Source organism: Dipodomys ordii, unplaced genomic scaffold (genome assembly GCF_000151885.1).
Source record: "Dipodomys ordii isolate 6190 unplaced genomic scaffold, Dord_2.0 Scaffold12, whole genome shotgun sequence".
In the NCBI taxonomy this organism is placed as follows: domain Eukaryota; kingdom Metazoa; phylum Chordata; class Mammalia; order Rodentia; family Heteromyidae; genus Dipodomys; species Dipodomys ordii.
This window is the reverse complement of record NW_012267228.1, coordinates 20128052-20151553: the sequence shown is the minus strand read 5'-3', so window position 1 is coordinate 20151553 and position 23502 is coordinate 20128052. Positions and strand designations below refer to the sequence as shown.

At 41.8% G+C, this 23502-nt stretch overlaps 1 protein-coding gene across 7 annotated transcripts in view; it reads right to left on the bottom strand.

The window, feature by feature from the left end:
* Cadps (Ca++-dependent secretion activator) overlaps nt 1-23502 on the bottom strand; it is a 451304-nt gene that overhangs the window by 10447 nt on the left and 417355 nt on the right. The gene's annotated exons all lie outside the window — the stretch shown is intronic.

Here is a 23502-nt window from a genome sequence, read left to right as displayed (position 1 = left end):
GCTGGGCGGCAGGGGCTGCAATCCTGCAGTGTAGCTACTCAGGAGGCTGATATCTGAGGATTTTGCTTTGAAGCCAGCCTGGCCAGGAAACTCTACAGGACTCTCAACTACCATTAATCAGCAAAAAGCCAGAGGTGGAAGTGTGGCTCAAGTGGTACAGTATCAGTCTTGAGTGGAAAAAATTAAGGGACAGTACCTAGGATCTGAGTTCAAACACTAGTACTGACATGAAAAATGCAAAAGGATGTGTAGGCATACCAATGAAAACAGTCAAGAGAAAAACTCAGGTCTTCTTTTTTTTTTTTTGGTCGGTCGTGGGGCTTGAACTCTGGGCCTGGACGCTGTCCCTCAGCTCTTCAGCTCAAGGCAAGCGCTCTACCACTTGAGCTACAGTGCCACTTCCGGTTTTCTGGTGGTTTATTGGAGATAGGAGTCTCACGGTCTCTCCTGCCCGGGCTGGCTTTGAACCGCGATCCTCAGATCTCAGCCTCCTGAGTAGCTAGGATTACAGGAGTGAGCCACCAGCGCCCGGCTAACTCAGGTCTTCTTTACCACTCTTTTTCTCTAAAGAAAAATTTTATTAACTTACCACATGCGTACTGCAGCATCTCACCTTTAGTCAGACACATACTTGACACGCGTGTACCCATACACACACGCATACACACACACACACACACACAAGATATGTTGTCTTCTGGCTATAACTGATGAAAGTCTTATAAAAATAAACAAAAAATTACGGCATTTAGTCCAAAGACCAACAACCACATCATGAAAAATACTTACTTTCACATGCTTTCTTTGAATAAAAATTTGTGACTGTTGAATATATCCTCTGTGGTTGATGAAACGCACTAAGACGCATACCAATCATTATGCATTCTCTTTGAGACTAGCAGGTTGAAGCTATGCATGGTAGGAAGGCAAGCACAGAAGGCCTGTGGATTGTTCAGAGCCAGTCTGCACGCAGTGCTCTCTAGTTGAGAGTTCCATCACCCACACTTTCACTTCACTGATGAGGAAACAAAGACTCTGAGAAGCAAAGCAGTAGGTCTAGTTACTAGTGAGTAACTAGTAACATCCAGCATATACTGGATGTGAGCCAGTGGCATATTCCTGTAACACAGCACTTTAAGGCAGGAAAATTGCAAGTTCAGGGCCAGCCTGAACTCCATAGTATGATCCTGTCTTAAATAACCAAATCAAAAAACAAAACAAAGTTGGTGAGGCAGTGTAATACAGTGGCTTGCAGATTCTATTTAGCCCTGCTGTCCTGTGTCTGGATCTTGAAAAATCTCTTTTAGCCTATGAGATTCTTCAGATAACAAGTCTCAGTTTTCTCATCTGGCAAAGGGAGATAATGATAACAACAACAACACATTTAGGGTTGCTCTGGAGATTAAATACAGTAAGATGTGTAGAGTGCTCAGCAACAGGGCCACGCACACACCAAGTATTAGCGATTCTTTTTTTTTTTTTTTGGCCAGTCCTGGGTCTTGAACTCTGGGCCTGGGCATGCTTCCTTTTAGTCCTTTTGTTCAAGGCTAGTGCTGTACCACTTGAGACACAGCACCACTTCTGGCTTTTTCTGTGATTAATTGGAGATAAGAGTCTCATTAACTTTCCTGTCTGGGCTGGCTTCAAATCTTGATCCTTAGATGTCAGCCTCCTGAGCAGCCAGGATGACAGGTATGAGCCAGTACTGCCCAGCCTATTAGCCATTCTTTTTTTTTTTTTGGGTCCGGTCGAGGGGCCTGAACTCTGGGCTTGGGCGCTGTCCCTCAGCTCTTCAGCTCAAGGCTAGCGCTCTACCACTTGAGCCACAGTGCCACTTCCAGCTTTTTTCTTTTTGCTTATGTGGTGCTGAGGAATCGAACCCAGGGCCTCATGCCTGCAAGGCAAGTGCTCTACCACTGAGCCACCTTCCTAGCCCATATTAGCCATTCTTATGTGAGCTGTGCTAACCTACTCTGCTTCACAAACAAGATTATCAGATTCCCCCAAGTGAGAGTTGTGTGAAACTTTCTGAGAACTTCTATTCTTCTGGAAATGCCCGAGCCCACAGGTCATCTGGTAACTGATTGTAAGCAACCTGTGTTTCTGGACTGAAGGGATATGGTGAAATATGGGAGGATTGTAATCTTTTCTCTGGAAAGTACCCTTTCTCCAACCCAGCACAGCCATGTAAGTGGGCTCACATCTTGTCTAATGAAGAAATGATTTTATTTGTTGGCAAGATGTCAAAGAGAAAGATAAAACTTTGACCCCGCCCATGTGACTAAGCACTTCATTTTGTTTTTGCTGACAAAAGTGAGTAATTACTAGAGAAAACATTCCCACCAAGTATTTAAATTGGGGTATTGAAACACTGTAATGAAATATTTTACGTTTGAAGCTTTCAATGCCTATTTCTTTCTTACAATTTGGGTAATTTAAGAACCTGTGAAAAGCACCACCCAGACTTTCTCTACATTTCTACCAAAGTACCCATAGCTTCATTAAACGAAGTCACAGCTCCACAGCCCTGCAGGTGTCTCAGGCCTCACCATCGCCAAAGATCTGGTTGTATTTGGGGGTTCTAAGCAAAAATTCAGGGAGGGTACGACAAAGAAACCTGGCTCATGGAAGCCATCTCTGCCAAGTGGGCAATCTGGATCTGCTGTATGCAGTTCACAGCAAGTTTTGGGATTTGTCAACACCCTCCAAAGGCTGAACAAACACTTTTTAAAAGGCACATCATCCGAATGCTTTCAGTAATGAGGACACTGTTGAAAGATGCAATCTTTTGCCTCATTTGAGTGTTGCTGTAATTCAAGATTTGATCTTCCAAAACAACTGCTCTTACAAATGGGTATTTCCCAGGCACAGCTTCAGGACGCTCAGATAAAAGCACGAAGCCATAACCAGATACCCACATCAAAAGCCACAGGTCAGCAGAATGAACCATCTGAGATGTCCCAATGTCCTTTTAGTTCAATATGCAGGGTTTCTCCCCCCCCCCCAACTTGGTTCTTCTTAAAATGCAAACGAACTCCTTTCAATGAGATCTGTACAAAGCTTATTACAATTCTGCAAGGTGGCCTGATGGAAGAGTCTGTGGACTGTACCTCTCTAGAGGCTGAGCACTCCCTCCCTCCCCCACCCCCTTGCTGAAACCATAGCTTCAGAAACGAGAGCTATCAACACCCTGCTGCTTGGAGAATCTGGCTACTCATCTGCCTTTAACCTTTGCTTATAAGAGAAGGATAGTGCAGAAATAAATGCTTTTTAGCAAAGATACTTGTTTCTGTTTACAACCTGTGATTTTACTAGAAGGACATGAGCATGGAACTTAGTATTTGTGAGTAATATCACAATATGACATCCAGGGGTGCATATGTGGTTCCGAGGAACCCACCATTGAGGACAAACTGTGCATGCGTAGGACGCTGTGCTATACTGCAAATGCGTGATTCATTTCCCCCATAATACCACTGAACTTCTGCTAAAGATATACCTTCTTTCCACGTATCTCAAAATTTTACTTCAGCACATCTATTAAGCACATTTGCTTTTATGTTTTGCAAGCTCTTTGCTTTTTGGGAGGCATAATTAAGGACAGGAAAATAGTCGCAGATCACATACATGATTTAAACATAACTGACAATAATGCAGGACTGAATTGAGTTTTCCCCCATTTAAGAATGGATACACAGGAAATACTAATATTTGTTTTTCAAAGATAGCGTTTTTTTATGATAATTGGCCTAAACCATGTGCAATAAATCTGAAAATAGAGTGGGCTTACTGTACTTTAACTCCCTAAGAAGGGGCCTAAATAGTATCTTTGTGTGTGTGTGTGTGTGTGTGTGTATGTGTATGTGTGTGTGTATGTGTGTGCTGGTCCTAGGGTTTAAACTCAGGGCCTGGGTACTGTTCTTGAGCTTCTGTGCTCAAGGCTAGCACTCTAACAGTTGAGCCACAATGCCACTTCTGGTAGTATTCTTTTTTTTTTTTTGTCGGTCGTGGGGCTTGAACTCTGGGCCTGGGCGCTGTCCCTCAGCTCTTCAGCTCAAGGCAAGTGCTCTACCACTTGAGCTACAGCACCACTTCCGGTTTTCTGGTGGTTTATTGGAGATAGGAGTCTCACGGTCTCTCCTGCCCGGGCTGGCTTTGAACTGCAATCCTCAGATCTCAGCCTCCTGAGTAGCTAGGATTACAGGTGTGAGCCACCAGCGCCTGGCTCTGGTAGTATTCCTAACTGGGCTGGCTACAAACTTAAATCCTGAGATCTTAGCTTCCTGAGCAGCTTGAATTACAGGTATGAGACACTGATACCCAGTGAAAGTTCAATATTCCCTTGTGAAAGTAAGCAGCTATCTATTCAAGAATAAATTTTACCTTTTTTTGGGGGGGGGGTTGTGGGGCTTAAATGCAGGGCTTGGGCACTGTCCCTGAGCCTCTTTGTGCTCAAGGCTAGCACTCTACCATTTGAGCTACAGTGCCACTTCTGGTTTTTGAGTTGTTGATTGGAGATAAGAGTCTCATGGGGACTTTTCTGCCCAGGCTGGCAGATCTTTGGCCCCTGGCTAAAATTTACTTCTTTAAGACCTGGAGTTTTGCTTCATGCCTGTAATCCTAGCTACTAAGGAGGCTGAGATCTGAGGATCACAGTTCAAAGCCAGTCTGGGCAGGAAAGACTGTTAGACTCTTATCTCCAATAAACCACTCAGGAAGTGGTGCTGTGGCTCAAGTGGTAGAACGCAAGCCTTGAGCTGAAGAGCTGAGGGACAGCACCCAGGCCTCATGACTGACAAAAAAAAAAAAAAAAAAAGGCCTGGAATTTTGAGAAACAATAGTTTTTCAGCATCAATATTTCACATGATCAAAATGAGTCCCAACTTGGAACTCCTGATAAATACATTACGACCTTTGAACCCAAAAGTCAGACCTATCAATGTTAATTACCATGTTGGGGAGAACACAATGAAAGGACTGAGTCTGAAGGATCCTTTCTTATAATAAGCAAGGGAGTTTAACCCAAAGCTTTGCTTACTTGGGTAATGTAGAGGTCAGTCTCTGGAAGACACATTTTGTGCTTTTGTTTTAATGATTTGGTTAACCTGTTGGCAATCTCAGTAAGCTATACAAGCTTGCCAAAGCCAGAGTGTTAATGATTTTGTTTTGTATTATCAGATTATATGAAACACAACATTACAAAATCCCCTTTTATCCCATGTGACCTCATGGGTCAGTAAAGTGGGAAGTCACTGGCAAGGAGATGGGATGGTCTTTAAATTGAGCTTTTTTTGGGCTAAGAATTGTGATCTTGCTGAAAAGAGCTTATCACTTTTGAATCAGAAAAATAAAGTCAAAGATCAACTCATGGATATCTAAAGACAGCACTGCCTGTAATCAGAACTTCAATTATGATTTTCAAGTGAAATCTCACATGTGATTTTTGTGACTACTACTCTTCCATCATTTCTGCAACTTGAGAAAATGCTATTACAGAAAGATGGGGTGGCCCAGTAATCCCATATCTGGATACCGATGTAAAAACCTGACAGCAGAATTTTAAAGAGATAATTACACATCCAACTTTAGAGCATTCACTGTTCACAATAGCCACATTGGAAGTAACTCAATGTCCATCAGAGAATGCATAGAAAAATGAAACGTGGTTAGACACATCCAATGGGCTTTTAGCCTTAAAAATGGAGTAAATCTTATCATAAGCCACAAAATAAATGGGTCTTTTGGGCTTTATTTTAGGGTAGTCTCTCTCTCTCTCTCTTACATACACACACACACACACACACACACACACACACACACACACACACACCCAGACATGCTGTATGATTACATTTATATGAGATATCAAGAGTAGTCAAACTTACAGAAACAGAAAATAAATTGTTTGTTGGTGGGGGCTATGAGCAGGGAGACATGAAAAGCTACGGGTAGAGAGTTTCAGTTTTGTAAGGTGAAGAAATATCTAGAGATTAGCTGCATAATACTGTGGATAGCCTTAACACTACAGAACCTACACTTGAGAAAGGTGAAGATAGTATAGTCGTTGTAATAGCCTTTCACCACAACCAAACAACAATGATAACACCCGAACACAAATCACTGCCCATGCTGAAAAAAAAAGCAGCTTTCCTAATGAAAGTTCAGCTGTGTAGCAATGCACATATTCTAAGCTGAAACATCCAACCAGGCTTTACAAAAACAACAACAAGAACAACAATTCTTTGTAAGATCCATGTGGGCACTTCATGCATTCCCAGTACCGAGATGATTTCTTCAGGTCTAGGTTTTCAGACTCTGAAGAACAAAGAACAAAGCTGGGTAGCATTGGCTCAGTGACTTATTTGGTTTATTTAAAACATGCCACAGGGCCAACATTTTGAAATCTGTGAAACAGAATTAAATGAGGCTCGGGGCTGGGATGAGAACTGTGCATGCCCATAGAAGATTGAGTCCTAATGACAAAAAGGGATCAGTCTCCTGCGCTGTACACCATGTCACTTCCTGTGTTTCCCCAAAGGCTGTCCCTCACTCTCTACCCCCAGTTTTCCAAGCTCAGGTTTGAGCAGGCAGCTCTCAGACAGTACCTGGGTCCGTTACCCAAAAAGGGCAGCAGCTCCCCACCCAGAGTCCCTCTCCCCACAACACACTTATTAAGGTTTGGAATGTGTGTTCAGGAAGCCCTCATTTTAGGAAACAATTAAGGAGAATTAGGCTAATAACGCCAGGCAGGCAGAGCTTTTGCCCTTTGCTGAGAAATAACTCCTACGTGGAACAGTTATACTAATAAAAAATCATGTATTCCTTAAATACCTTGGAACGATCTTTGCACCAAGCTTGGCAATTAACACTGCCCTACTGAGGAGCATTTACTCCCCCCCATGCACAGGGGGATTATGTCCGTGCTCTCTCCACCAATGTCTTCCTTCCGAATAAATGCAGTGTGAGCCTCTGGGCTGGGGACAGAAATCTATGCAAGCAGGGATTTTGAAGCACGTTCAATTCCCTTCTCATCTTGGAGGGTGGCAAAGCTGACAGGAAGGAGGCCACGCTAGAGATCTTCTTGCGCCCACCTGTCCTTGACCTTTGGAAGAAGCAAAAGTGTACGTGGCCTGGACCTCTTCTTCTGAGGGGATTGTTCTCTGTTCCCCCAAACCGACTTTCCCCTTCAGAGTAGCCATTCATGGGCCTTCTCCTGCCCTCAATGTGGGCAGGAAGTGACCATTAGGCAAAAGAGGGACAGAGACCCTCCAGTCCGATGCTTTGTCTCTTTGACAACACTCTAGCCGGTGGCCCCCCAGAGAACAGACTTAATTTCTTTTCTTTCTCTGCCCACCCTCCCCGCTCCATACTTCTTTCTTCCCTCTTTCCTTAAGACGCAAAACGTACGACATCCAACATAAAGTTGCCGAAATAGCAATCTTGTCTCTGAATATATAAATTGCAAAAATTGATATGAATAAATCTGCAAGTAGCACACTGATTGTGGCACATTTTATCAAAAAACGACGCTTGGTTGCTCGGTGGCTGGGGAGGGGGGTGGTGTCATTACACATACAGAAAAACATCTGCAAACTCCCAGTTTCTTTACTTAGAACTGAAGGGAGGCCTGACCTCCTGTTCCTTGCCATGAACCCTGAGTTCACACTCATATTTTACATGTTACAGGAAGCCACAGCTCGCCCCGGGGGTGCGGCAAACAGACACGCCGAAGCCAGATGTAGCCCCCCCTCCCTGCTCCTTAATGCACCTGAAGAAGCAGGCAAGTCGACATTCAAAAGCTGCCATGCTCAGTAGCTTAAGGTCACTTCAGATTTTGTAAAGAGGAGGACAAAACCAGGAATGCTTCCAGGGCTGTGCTGTCAGCAGGGAGGCAGAGGGATTACAAGAAACCTGTGACTCTGCCTCTTTCTGCCTTTGCTGGTAGTTTTTTTGTGTGTGAACAAGTGCCATACAACAGATTGAGCCTCGTATAAAGGCCTGAGACTGTGCAAGGGCTCCCTGCTGGGCCTCAGCTGTGCTTGCAATTAGCAATAGGCACGCAGTGATTATTGTTGGGGTAGCGGATGGCAATGCGAAGTGACAAGTTTTATGGGGGAAGTTGGGAGTGGGGATGCTCGGCAAGTTTCTCTTTCTTTTTTTCTTATTCTAGGGGAAAAAAAACGAAAAAAAAAAAAAGAAAGGAAAACCTTTCCTGGGAGGTTACAATCTCCTATCTTGGTGGAAAGGCTATGTTTCCCCCATCGCCATTCAAAAAGAGTCTTAACAAAATTGCTGAAAGAATATTTTTTTTCCTCTGTGCTGCAGAATGCAGGTTTTCTAGGTCAGAGCTTCCTTGCTGCCCTATTTAATGTCAGAAATACCCATTTGCCTCAAATTAGCAAAGAGCTTGGAGTTGAGGGAAAGAGATTAAGCATACAAAATTACTCAGCAGGTGACAGTGGGGTGGATTTGGGGGTTGAGAAGTCTTTAAAACTGACTACAAGACATTATATACTTCTGACAAAAGAACATAGTAATCCTACCTGCTTGCTTTAACCACTGTTGTTTGCCTATTATTATGTGCTTTTAATGCTCATGAGAGCAAAACTATTGCTGATACTACTCAATTACCATAGTAACTCACACCAGTGACCTCTTATGGCAGGGCTCCCAGCCCAGCTGAACCAATCCACAGAGTTTGTGTCTTTTTTTAAAAAATTTATTTGACTGGTGACATATACTTGGACTGGAATGCTCTAAACAGAAGCTATTCCTCTCTTTGTCTAGGGTAAGAACTTGTTTCCAGATTGTGAGTGAAGAGTCTTTCACCTTCTCATCCAAGGAGGTGCCAAGGTCTACCGACTGGAGGCTGCGCAATGCCTTCAAGAACATCATGAAGAACAATGCCCAGTAAAAGAAAAGAACATGTGTGCTTCAAAGGCCAGCAGCCTCCCAGCTGCGGGGGGGGGGGGAGGGGGGTGGGAGGCACAGGGTGGAGGCGGGGAGGGGGGAGCCCAGTTTCCTACTACTGTCTCCAAAAGTTTAAGAAGAGGAATATTGGAAGCTCTTCTGAAAACCCATTGTCATTTATTGTATTGGTGGGCATAGCATCTGACTGTACATTTCAAAAAGGAAATCAAAGTAGAACTAGTACATGCTTTTCTGGCTTCCTTCTTGGCCAGCATGCAAACATGCAGGTAAGTGCATCTAGCTAGGCATGTTATATTCTCCATCTGAGCGAGACTGCTGATTCAGAATTGAATTCTACTCACACATTGTATATGAAGTCCCGTCATAGAGAAATCAATTTAACTGAGTGTATCTGACTGAAGAGCCACTTTTTCACAAGCTACATATTAATATTTCTCAGGGGATTTGTATTACAAGTCCCTTTTGGAGAAGATCTATACAGGCACTGACCATAACTATTCCAATAAAAACCATAAGAGCAAACACACTCAGCGAGCCCTTATGGGTCAGGGAATGTTCTGACAGTTTATATGAATTAATCTCATCCAATTCTCCTAACAACCTCAAGAGGTCGTGACTTTAAATCTAATTTTACATTCCCATTGGAATATATTTATATACTTTCATTTTCTATGAAAAAGAAAGAGAAATGTCATAGGCAATAAATCGGCTTTTAATTTTTATTACAATTTTCCTGCTTCTGACACTCATAGAAATGAAGCCCATGGTGTCCCAAAATACATATATTTTTCCTTGAATTGTATGATTTTTTTTAAAAAACATCAAGTTACATGAAGCACAAGAGAAACTCCTTCAAAATCCTTCCACTTTTAAACTCAGGATACTCAGATGGCAGAATATACCTTCCTCGTTATCCCTTTTGATTTTGACTCCTTAAACTTTACACTACTTCTGGACGAAAGAATGCAGGTTGGATATCAGATCTGCATTTGCCTCTATACAAAATGACCTCGGAAACCACTGAGCATTGGGAAAATGGAATAAAAACTAACTAGTGGTTAAACCTCTACGAAAGAAGAAACACTGATCCCACATCAGCTGTTGGAATATCCCTTGGCTGATTAGCAGAACCTAGCACAGCAAATCAGGACAGCTGTGGTAGGACTCCTGTCAGACAAGTTCTTGTGGCAAATGTCAGAGGCAAACACCTCACTTTTGGCAAGTGAACTGAGAAATTATGATATGTAGGAGAAAAGGAACAGCTCTCTGATATACCTGGGATTTCTTAGTTCAGCCCATTTCCCTCTCCAAGAGACACAAATAATGAACCCAATGAGATTAAGTCCCAATAACCTTCTAACCAAGCCTTGTCTGCCACCTGGGTCTTCCGGGCAGGTGTGCACTTTGGGCATTAACAAACTGACCACTGCTAACAATACCTTTTTCTGAGGCCTATTTTTCTCTGGATATGTTGGGGATTTAGTTATAGGCCTCCCAATGCATTGAGAAATGGACCCCCATGCTTTTAGCCTCTGTCCTCTCAAAGGAACCTACTGTTTTGAGAAAATGTGTAGTTAACAATTCAAATTCACACTTTCAAGTCATCTCAATCGTGTGAGGCTCAATTATGTGAAGAATGAAATTCTAGTTTTGGTGGCACATCCTACTGCCTATTATCCATGTGAGAAGTTTGAACAATCGATCTGCAAACTATTCTCTATAGGCAGACAAGGATTTAAGAGGTACAAGAAGGATTCAGCGTATGAACTGAATTCAGATTATTCACGAACAGCATCTGCCCACCCCTCTGTGAGCTTCTGAGGTACGGGAACTGCATTTAGAGTTTAACTGCATTAATTCGCCAGCAGATTGACGTAAGCAACTGAAAATGAAATTTGCATACCATATAGAAATGATTATAGAAATCATACTCTAAAATAAGGATTGTAACTCATGTACAGAACGGAAAGATAAAGTGCCATTGCCAATTTTGTCTTTTTAAAACAGGGTTGGTTAATCACATTAGGGCTAATTTCATAATTCGCACATATTAAACTTTCTGTAGTCATGAATCATTAGAGTTTTGCCAACCAAAGTAGAAATTCTTACTTTGGAATATTCACATTGACTGTAGAGTTGTTTTCCTGGGCTGAGGTGGTTTTAATTATTCCTCTCACCATAAAGAAAGAGTGGCCTGCTTATTCACGTAATTTTAATTTCTATGTTCTTACCTGCAAAGAGTTGAGGTAAATGGAATGTTACTGTCCAACCACAGGGCTTCCAAACAGACAGTAAAAGGACATAAGTACCTATGCGGTTTTAAAACTCATCTTGGTCAACTCAGTGAACATAAACTCTTAAGAATATGATCTGTGTAGGAGCCAGAGGTGGCAATGAGTGGTTTCCAAAAAAGCAGTCAACAAAGAAGGATTGGGGGCAGGGACAAGACTCAAGTAGTCCAGGGGCTGAAAGAAGCATTGTGTTTCAAAAGAGAAGGCCTATATATAGGAAGGATGGAGGAAAGATGGCAGTTGAGGTGGACTGGAGCAGGCCTCTTAAAACCCTAGGGTGTCCACAGCACTGCCTGTTTAAAGAGGCCAGAAAACAAGGTCTGATGCCAGGGTATAGGGAAGGGATCAGGAAAAGTGCTGCTTTGCAAAAGTTAACATGTGTTTCCACCATGTGCATCTGGGCTCTGCCTCCCATGGCGCCCTTTTCCTCTTGCTTTATTTTTAATCTCAGGAAACTACATTCCCCTCTTGCTACTTCTCACTGCCTGATTCTATTCCCCCTCCTCCCCTCTCTCTTTGTGGGAGGAGGGGGGGAAAAAAAAGAGAAAAAAGAATCCTACACAATTTGCCAGATCACTTACCCAAACCTTACCCTGCAGAGCCTAGCCATCCCATGTCAGCAAAAGGGACAAACCTCAGACCATTGTTCTTAATGTGAGATATACATTCAACCTTGCTGGCCCCATAACTACAGGTGAGTTTGGATCCACCAGCTAGGAGGTGCTGGCACCACAAGCGTTCAGATAGGTCCTAGTCCTGGGCACAGAGAGTTAAACCATAAATTAGCCATGAGTTAATATGTGCGGCCTGGATCGCCCTGTCTGGCCGGCAAAGCCTCTCTTCCCCCAAGGCACCCTCCCCCTCCCCTCCCCCCACCCCCCCACCCCCGGAGGCGACCGAATAAGAAATTAAACACTTGTGGGTTCATTCGAAAGAGTGAATGAAATTGAATAAGCTCTCAGTACTTGAGGCGCACAGCGAGCGCCTGAATGGGGCAAACCTCCTAAGTTGAATGGAGTGTCTTTTGGGACCAATTTGTCTCTTTTCACTCTTTATTCTTCCCTTTTTGCTGACAGATGTACAAAGGCGGAACTGCGCCGTGCAGCTTTATCCGCATGCACCACAGCAGCTGTCACTTTCGTCGAGCAAGTTAATCAAGCAAATGCCACCATATCCCTCTTTCTATAAGGAACAACATGTTATAGACAGTAGTCTTGCTAGAAAGAGACTTTATTTTAACTTTGATTGGCTTGGTTTCCCCCACCCCTCCCAACACGTTCTTCCTTTCACCCCCCAAATATAAAGGAGGGGGAAAAGGGGACTCTGCCCAAGCCAACGATTTCACTCTCAAAAAAATGTTAGATTTAATACTAATAATGTATGAGTGGGCTACAGATTCATTTGGAGTTCTTTTGTCAAGACTGAGGGATGCCTTTGGTCCAGTTTAGTTTTAGTTTTAGTTTTTTTTTTGTATTTGTGTATTTTTAGTGTTTAAGCTATTGTTCATACTGGATTGTTAGGTGGTGTGTCTCAAATTCTAAAAAAATGAAGTGGAGGGTGGAAAATAGTATTATGCTGCGGATGTCTTGGATTAATTTAATTCTCTTTTCCTTTATAAAGCAGGTTGTGTTATTTACATATTTCTTTTGATAAAAACTCCTTGCCTGGCCAGCTTACAAAGACTGCTGCTAAATAGATAATAGCATTGCTTTGTGAATCTTGCTGTTAGTGAGTTCTTTAAGCTGAATGGCCAAATTTATTTCGAATGTGCACCAACAAATGCACACAGGCTCCGTCTCCCTAATTCCGTGGAAGCCAAGTGGGGAGCCTTTGAAAGAATTCCCTTATGTTCCCTGCTCTGCAGACACAACTACTTGGTGGCGTTCAGAAAGGACAGGCAGGACTGAGCCTGATTTAATGGCTACAGAGCTGCCCTCAGCCACTGCCCTTAAGCCCCCACTCACTCAGAAGAACTCAATGCCCAAAGCAGACATATTTTGAATAAACAGACTCTTTAGAAACAATGCATCTAGGCCACTTTCCACTGGCCATAGGATTTGTCACATTCAAGAGTTGACTACAGCTGATGGATCTATCTGGGAAGCTTTTAAAAGCTTCAGAGCACACACACACACACACATACACGCACACACACACACTACCACCACCACCACCACCACCACCAATAACAACTCTCTTTCTCTGCTTTTTTTTCTTCCTTCCTTCCTTCCTTCCTTCCCTTTTATTTCTTTTCATCACCTTGTCACACTGTTTATTGTAAGCTTTGGCTGGAAATAAATCGAGGGAGAACTTGGATGATACCTGATCACAAATTTTCACACCATTGACATCTTAGGCATTATTGGATAATGACTATGTAATGATTTAGTTGCAACTCCATTTGTATTATGCACCGATTGTATAACCGTGCTATTCTGTAATTTTGGATTACTTTTTCTTCCCTTGTAAAGTACTGCTGATCCGTGAAACCTCATAGGGCCATTGAAAACTTAGCTATGTGGGTAGCTTAAAATCAACAGGGCCTCATAGGAAAATCTTGGGCATTGTTACTTAATAATACCACTGTGTCAAGCTTTGCTTAAGGAACTTAAGCTGCTACCATAAACCATTTATCAACTGTCTGGGATGTAATGGTATTGGTTTACCATCATTCCCTCTGTACCCTAATAAAGCACAAAACTTGTATTCTTGTGGGATGAAAGCTCTTAGAACACAGAGGGAGATATAGACTGAAAACTGAAACCCACCCCTTGGTTGGGCCTAGGTATTTTTTTTTTCCTTTTTACAGCACATATGGTGTGTAAGATTCCCTACAGTGCTCAAGGACCCCTCAGCTCTGGAGAGAGCTGTACCCTGAAGGGGGCTACAGTGCTGTTTTCTGGGATTGCCCATGTTTAGGCCTAGGTCCTGCTGGTGTTCATGGATCTTGCCACTAAGGGCAATGGCCTCACATTTAGGATGAGGCCTGCCCCATTAAGGGGATCTCTGATTAGCTTGGCAACTCCTATCATTGTCAGAAGACAAACTGTGATAGTAAGCCACAAGCAACCCTGAATCCTTCTGCCCTGAATCCTGCGGTTATACCATGTAGGAAATAATGACTGCTACGGGACAAACATCAATGGTTGAATTTGGAACACAGAGCACTTGGTAGGGCAGGGTTTCTGACAGGTGGTTGGGAGCATACATTTGAATGGCAAAGCCTTCCCCTCCCCCCTATGATATTATGATTAGGTATGTTTTCTTTGGGTCACAAAGAAAGGGGTTGGATCTAGGCTGGGTTACTTCTCTGGCTTTTACGTTTGGTGAAGTCAGTTTACCAGTCAGTGATCCAAATTCCTCTTCTGGAAAAACCGACCTCAGAAGAAGTCATGAGAATTACACACATGATGACATTGAAGTGCCTAGAACAGGCCCTGGTTCAGAGAGAGAACTCAAAAATAGGGGATCACGTCAACTTTGAAAAAAATATGGACTTTTTGCCTGGGATGCCCCTGAACTGCAGCCTTCCCAATTCTAGCCTCCCAAGTAGGTGGGATTGCAGGGGTGAGTTACTGCCCCCTGCTATGTTGTCATTATTAAAAAGCCATTTTGTAACTTTTAATTGAGTCTTTCCCCCTGTTTGCACTTGAACTTTTAGGAGAAAGTTTCCCTATTCCTCTCCACAAAAGACTCAAAAGAGCAGCTTTTGGAAGGTGCTTTATATATTTCAGCCTCCTCCTCCTAAGGGAGGAAATGGGAGGAGCACTGTGCTCAGAGTCAGGGAACTCACAGTAATGCACTTCTGGATAATTTACTCTTTTTATATCTTCGTGACTGGAGAGTGACACTTGGGATTAAGTAGAATAAAGCCAGAGTCTGCAGAATTCGATTCTTTCTCTTTCAAATGCTCAGCATGGCAGAGAATAGACCTGAGGCATTCTAGAAATTGTTTCCAAAGTGGTTGAAACAGAAACTAAGTTTTCTAAAGAATCTTCAAGTTAACATTTTCAAATGAGTCAAAATAATTCACTCTCCATTAAACTAAATCATAACAGTGCATTTTGAAGGCTCCCCCAAATTCAATGGACCATTGCAAAACAAAAATCCACACTGGGATACTTTTAAAGGCCTTAGTTATGATAGATTCAAGTTACAAGTCAGAAACAGAATTGAAAATACTCTTGACAAAACACACAAGATCCTAGGAAGGGATAGGGACTCATCCTTACCAGTTTAACCAATATTTTGAGGGCTTACATATGTCAGAACCTGGAGAGGATAACAGCAAGATAGGAAATACTGATGTTCCCAAAGCTGGATGGAAAATGCACAGATTTAGGAGCTTCATTCTGACCTTCAGCTGTTGGAGCTCTGGGTAATCTCATCCTAGAAATTGTCTTGTAGGGTACAAAGTATGAAAATGGATTAATTATCATAAGAAATAAGCCTGGCTTTTCAGTTTCATTTATCTTCTACGTCAGCACTGTTGACATTTTGTTCAGATAATCTTCTTTCCTGTGTATTGGTGGGCATTTGCTAGTTACCTATTATAGGCCAGTAGCATCCCCATCCCATATCACTGGCCACCTGTGGCAGTCAAAAATGTTTCTAGATATCACCCACAGCAGAGAACCAGTGCTTCAAACCATTGGTTCTTGATCAGGTAAAAATCCTCAGAACTTACACTTAAAAAACTGCTCTCTGAACTGCCACTTTAGATTTACTGACTCAGATAGTTTTTTGGCATTGAACTGAGAAGAGAACATTGATAAATTTTCCAAAATGAATAAGCAGTTCTGATGCACAACTCCTAGATAAGAAGCACATATTAAAAAACAAACATTATATATAATATATATAACATATTAGATGAACAAACTATATACTATATTATATATATAGTTTGTTTTTTAGTATGTATATATGTTGCATAAAAATTTAGCCCTTGAAGTCATGGAGGAGCCAATGCCAAGGAAGAAGTTATTTGTACCACCAGACCAGCAGTATCACAACTGATGGAATTCAGTCCTTGTCTATGTTTTAAAAGAACGTCTCCAAAGAGAAGCTTTGTAAAACTAATAAAGATACTGGGTCATATTCCAGCAATTGGGAGGCTGAAGCAGAAGGATCTTGAGTTTGAATCTAGCTTTTGTTTCAAATAAAGACAAAAATGGAAGAAAAGAGAGTGTTGAGCTGCCAAGAGCTTTCCTTGCTTAGTGTTCAAGCACACACTCCTATTTCCCCTCTCCAAATCCATCTCAGTGGGAATTGGTGTCCTTTCCGCTCTCCCTCTTTTCCCTCATCTGCATCGGCTCTCTGTGTTGGGGATGGAGCCCAGGGCCTCATACATGTCTGACAAATGCTCTACCACTGTGCCCAGAAATCTTATTAGCATCTTGCGTGACTTAAAGGCAGATCTTGCAGCAGAGTGGGACTCTTTGCTACTTGGTATTTGGTCCTCTCATCATTTCATTTCTGGCTTTAAAAATACTTATTGCATGGATTTATCTTAAGATGTTTCTTCTTTCTGCTGTGAAGCATCTTCTTTAGTCTTTGGTCAGGTGTGTGTGTGTGTGTGTGTGTGTGTGTGTGTGTGTGTGTGTATGTGTGTGTGTGTGGTTAATTGCATTTTGATCAGTTCTGGTGCCAACAGCAACATTAAGAAGAGGAATTCTGTGTGATGTGCACTGTGAGTTATTTTTGACAGGCTCTCCTTCCACCCTCTGAATCTAAAAAAGTTAGGTACTATGTTTACCCACATTTTTTTGGAGGTACTGTGGTTTGAACTCAGGACCTCAGACTTGCTAGGTAAGTGCTCTATTGCTTGAACCACAATCCCAACCCTTTCTTCTTTAGATTTTATTTTTTGAAGATAAGGTTTGGTGCTTTTGTTTGGTGGTGGCCTTAGACTTTCATCCTCCTCTTACCATCTTCCAAGCAGCTGGGATTACAGGAATAAAACACTATGTCTTTGCCCTTTATCCACATTTTTTACACAAGAAGAAATAGAGGCTTAAGAGAGAGAACTGAGGGGCTGGAGGTTTAGCCCAGCGGAAAGGCACCCGCCCGGCTCACGCAAGGCCCTGGGTTCGGTCCTCAGCCCTGGGGAAAAAGAAAAAAGCTACAAGAGAGAACTGAGCTGAAGATACTGGCATACAAAGCCTGCGCTTTGGTGCAAAGGCACCAATCAGTTCTGCAAAGATCCAAGAGGTATCTTCTAGCAGAAGGAAGGGACAAGGAATTCATTTAGCTTCCAGTATCTCTGAGCTTCTGTGAATGCATAGAATTCCATGGGAACTGCACATGGATAAATGTAAAATTCAAGCTGTGCCACTTAGATGTTAACAATCCCATGCCTTATTTTCTTAGGCCCTCCAAAGTACCGTATTCTTTAGGGGAAGCCCATGGAATGCCTTGTTGATAAAATGTCCACAGATAATGCTGAAAAGCCAACAGTCCACACCTTTAAGGACAAAGGGTTTGTGCAAGTGGAGCTGTCATCCAGAACATGTGTTTTCCCCCCTCTCTACTACAGATACTTTGCAAGGGGCATTCCTTGTTGAGGGCATATGGTCATGCTGTGCATAGCTGGGTATTAAGCAAGATCTCTGGCTCCTGTCCCCTCAGCGCCAGTAGCATGACCCTGAGTTCCAAGTTGAGATGACCAAAAATGCCTGTAAACATGGCCAGATGGCCTCTGTGAAATGAACTATCCCAAATGGAAAGAGTGACCCACAGGCCCTAAACTGGTGGAGCCCCTAATAACTAGGTCTTTTCTCTTTCACAGAACTTCCTAGGTTAAAGAATAAATTTCCTACAGGAAAAGGAATGAGATTTCTTAAAAGACCATGTACTGAATTTGACTGGAAAGCAATTCATGCATTTAACTCTGCACATTAAACATGTTATTGTTCTTTTCTTGAGTTTTTTTTTTTTACATAGATAATGAGAGGAGTTTCTTTTTAACCCTGGTTTTAAAAAAAAGGTAATCAATAATAACCCCATCCTGGGTAAGACCTGGAACTTGATGGCTATGACTTAGGGTTGATTTGAATGAAAAATTCTGCCACAGGCAGTCAAAGCAACACAATATGACAAGACACACTACCATTGTGAGCCTCTGAGACAGGAATCTTCCTACTGCAGGTGGATCACCAGACTCCACTAACTGGATTGGCAGAAAAGGAGGCTGCTAAGTGTTCTCTTCTGAACTGAGGAGTTGGAATGAATGAACTATCTAAGTGGAGCCTTCTTTTCAGATTTTTGGACACGCAAAAATAAATTGCAGCCAAGTTATAATGGAAGCAATAACTTTCTTTTTGCCTTTTCCTTTTTTGTTCAAAAATCAAGGTCATGATATAGTTACAAAAAGGAGAGAAAAAAGAAGCATTGGGGGAGATCTGATTGAGAATCCTATGAAGTGCTTTGCTTCCTCCCTTGGCTCTGAGAGTATTATTCTGGAGAAGAGCCAATGCTGGGGAAGGTGAATACAGTCTAGGGTATCTTATAAGCGTGTCCCAACATTGAATGAAGTCTCTCAAACAACATAATGCACCTTGCAGTCTGGCACCTGCTCCTATGCTAACTACTGAGTGGACAAATGGGCTTTTCTTTCCCTTCCTTTTCACAGTACTAGGGTTTGAACTCGTGTCCTTGTACTTGGTAGGCAGGTGTTCTACCATGTAAACCATGACTACAGCCCATTTTTGCAATTAACATTTTGAGATAGGACCTTGCTTTTGCCCAGGCATGTTCCTAATTATGATCCTATTTCACATTTCCCAGAGTAGCTGGGATGACAAGTATGCGCCACCATATTAAGCATCTTTTGTCGAGATGGGGGGGGGGTCTTAAAAACGTTTTGGCCCAGGCTGACCTCAAACTGTAAGTCTCCCAATCTCAACCTCCAAAGTAGCTGGGATCATAGGTGTGAGCCACTATACCCAGCTACAAATGGATTTCTAAAATAATCATTTCAGCAAGGAATGTGCTGGGCCTTGGTACTAAATCATAATAATCATATCTGCTGAGATGTTGGTAGTGTCCCAGGATAGATGACACCTGGAGAAAAAGAGCTACCTTGTACACATTTGACACATTTAACAGTGGCCTTTTTTTTTTTTGTTGTTGTTTTTAAGTGGTACTAGGGATTGAACTCAGGGCTTTGAGCTTCTACTACTTTTGTCATACCCACAGATCTTTTGCTTTAAAAAAAGATTTTTGGAAATTTTTTTTAAACATAAGTCTTATGCTTTTTCTTGAGCTGGTCTCATATTGTGATTCTCCTATCTCTGCCTCCTCAGTAATCTGAATTACTGACATGTGTGCACCACCAAGTCCTGTAGTGGCCTCTTTTCTGGCTAGTCTAAATCAGTGGTTCACACATAATGATTCTGTCCCTAGGGGAAGTTTGATGCTACATCTGTTGTTGTCTGAATTGAGGATGGTCAAGGTTACTGCTGGCATCTGAGCAGAAATCTGGGATGCTGTTCCATCCTCCACTGTAGACTAGCTCATGTGATAAAGAATTACTGGTCCAACATGTCAATAGTGATTAAGACAGAGAAACTTTGTTGTAAATGTCTTTTGCAAATCAGCAGTTGTGCATATAGAGTAAAATCATTTTAGTGTTACCACTAACATTTTCAAAGATGAAATAGAACTGATTAAACTGAATAATATATGCAAGAGTAAATACTGTTTTGGAAAGTTTGTTTTCCCCTTGTGTCTGCAAGGTCAAATTTCTTTGTCTCTCTTTCCTTCCTTCCTTCTTTTCTTCCTTCCTTCCTTCCCTCCTTCCTCCTTCTGTCCATCCTCTACTTCTTCACCATATTTTGTGGTACTGGGGATGGAACCCTAGATCTCATGCATGAATCTTTAGCTCAGCTCTGAAATTTGTTTTTTCTTGTGAGGTGGAGGAAATGAGTTTGAAAGTCACTATCCCCCCCCCCCATTTGTCTCTCTATCGGTACATACTTTAAAGACCAGAGGATCTTAGTCAAAGCAGATTTCTTTCCCTTTGGGCTAAGTTGAAGGTGAGAGGGTCTATTTCTTACAAGTCCCAAGTGATTCTGAAGCTGAAGATCTGTGTCTTATAGCATAACAACATACAATACCTTTAGATAATATTTTAAGGAAAAAATTGAGCAACTGACTATAATTCTAGGTACTGACAGAGAGAGGAAAAAATTGGTACTAGCCATTAACATTACAGAGCTGGGAAGGAAAAAAAAACCCAGAACACAAATTTACTGGTTAATGAGAAGTTCTGGAAGGTTTAGTAAATCTTTGTCTCCTACAAAACGTGCCTTGACTATTCTGTGTGTGTGTATGTGTGTGTGTGTGTGTGTGTGTGTGTGTGTGCAAGCTTGCACATGTGTACTTGTGTATGTGTAATGTGTTTAAGAATCTGTTACTTACTGCTTCTACACCATAATTCAGTCATAAAAAAATTCCCTTTTCTAAGATTCAAAAGTATTGTGTGGGTCATGTTAACAAGAATAATGTGACCTTAACGTAACAGAGCAATCAGGCTGGTTTCTTAAAATGATTAATGGAACATTCTCCACTGGAAAAGAAAACAAATTAACTGTCTCCACCAAATGTCTCCTGGAACACAGAAAGCTGTTCTGATAAAGACACTTAGCAAAACTCTCCCTAACACACAAGCTCCAGAGAAAAATTCAAGACTGATTTTATATAAGCTTTTCCCTAAAGGAAATTTAAAGAATCCATTTCCATGCAAGGCTTTGGGAAGAAGAAGCTAGATTAAAAATAATTATTGAAGAGATGCTACCAAAATGTAAATCTATGAGGATGATACCAACAAAAATAATAAACTTACAGTGCTTTTTAGAAATAACCAATTTTATGCAGTAAACCCAAGTCTACTAATGTTCCTTCATCTTTTCTGAGCACAGGATCATTGAGACTGCAAGCTACCCACAAATGGAGAGAAAGATTCATGCATCCGTGTGGAACAGAAGTATGTTTCCGTAACTAACACTGCCATTTCAAGGCAATTAATTAGTTACTCTGATTTACTTATTATGGCCATGAAGGAAGACAGGATTCCTAGTTGAGTAAGAGATCCATTGTAATAGGACTAATATTAGAGGCATCAAGAACATTCTTTCCATACTATCCTTTCCCCACTCATCCCAACAAAAATTTCTTCTTATCCTGAAAGGAAAAAAAAACCCAAAAATTTATACTATTTGAGTTTTATTCCTCTGGCTAACTATTCTGCTGAAATTCCAAGTATAAGGACAGTACAAATGATTATCTGTGTGGGAAAAACATGTGGGTCTTTAAGTAGCCAGGGGCAGGACGTGTGTATGTGTGTGTGTAAAATTCTTGAAGATGATAAAAAAAAAGCAAACAAAAAACCTGTATCATTTTATAATCTTAGTTTAGAAAGACCTGGAAGTTCACTTCTATACATTTAAACGGAATTTAGACTAGAGCTGAGTGTATGGTTTTCTTCAGTCTTAGAAACAGCATAACTCCCTGATAAGACAGACATTTACACACATATCCTATTTTTATAAAGTAGGTATTACACACACACACACACACACACACACACACACACACACACACACACGGAGTTCACATGCCTGTTGTATATCTCTCTATAACAGGTTATTTTGTCAATCAAGGAGGGAGAGGATGGGCCATCTACTTACCATTTCCCATTGCCAATTGGGCGGTTCCTGTATTCTTCTTGGGAACTGATGCCCCCTATAGCTCTAACATATAGCCCTAGTGCATGCCTTAAAGGCCAGATTTTACTTTGGGACTAAAACTGGGGGTTAAATAACCATCTATTTTCTCTAACTGTATTAGGGATTTGCTTTCCAATTCCAATATATACAATCACATAGATTCGATGGGATGTGCTAGCTGCCTGGCAGACATGCTCTTTGGTTTCACAACTGAGAATGAAAGACAGGAAGTCACAGTTCAATTAAAATTTGATCTGAAAGCTGGGTGCCAGTGACTCATGCTTATAATCCTAGCTACTCAAGAGGCTGAGATCTGAGGTTCTCGGTTTGAAGCCAGCCCAGGCAGGAATGTCCGAGACTCTTATCTCTAGTAAACCATTCAGAAAACTGGAAGTGGCACTCTGGCTCAAGTGGTAGAGCACTAGCCTTGAGCTGAAGAGCTTAGGGACAGTGCCTAGGCCCAGAGTTCAAAACCCAGGACTGACCAAAAAAAAATTGATCTGAAGAGTATAGAAAGGCTCAGCATCAGACAGATGTGAAGGGTGTGTTCAAACTGCTAATTATAGGGAAAATCCTAAAATTAAATAAAAGAAATCATCTTCCCAGTATGGATATTTGTGCATCAAAGTCAGTAGTGTAAGACTTCCAATGTAGTCACAGTGGCTCCAGAAATAATAGACTAGAAACCTTTGCTTAATCATGTAGCTCAGATAGATCTGCCTTATTAAATAGAATGCAACCCTGTTGCTCTTCATGGGCTCACTCTATAGGTTTCTTGTAGCTTAGCATTTTTTCCCCCAAACTAGCTTCAGAAATTTTCCTTATATAAAGAGAACAGTTTAAAAAAAAACCTTGGTTGAATTCTGCTAAGTTACTAATTATGTTTAAAAGAACTACTTGGTTGAATTCAGCTTCATTTTTTTTCTCAGCAAATCAGATCTATGTTTAGATAGTAATAAACTCCTCCAGTCTGTAGAACAATTGGCACGGCAGCCCCTTTAGCAAGTGAGGAGTGTGGAAGGAGGGCCAGTGCTGGTTTAAAAGATAAGTATGTGGCATCACAACCCTCCTGTGGTCCAGGATTGCACAAACAAATAGTACCTGGGAAGCCAGGGCTGGTGGCTCATGCCTGCAATCCTAGCTACTCAGGGTGGCTGAGACTCTGAGGATCAAAGTTTAAAGCCAGCTTGGGCAGAAAGGTCCAAGAAACTCCATGGCTAAAATAACCAGTAAAAAGCTGGGCTGAAGGAGTGGCTCAAGAGGTTGAGCACTAGCCAAGCAAGTGACCCTGACCACATATGAGGCTCTGACTTTAAGCCCTGAAAAGAACATCTGAGGAACAAATGGGAGATTTTGAATATGCATAGTGTATTAGATGAACAAATAATGATTTAGAAAACAGATACCAGTAACTCAAAGAAGGTAATTCTTGGGCTGGGAGGGTGGCTCAGTGGTAGAGTGCTTGCCTTGCATGCCTGAGGCCCTGGGTTCGATTTCTCAGCACCACATAAGCAGAAAAAGCCAGAAGTGGCACTGTGGCTCAAGTGGTA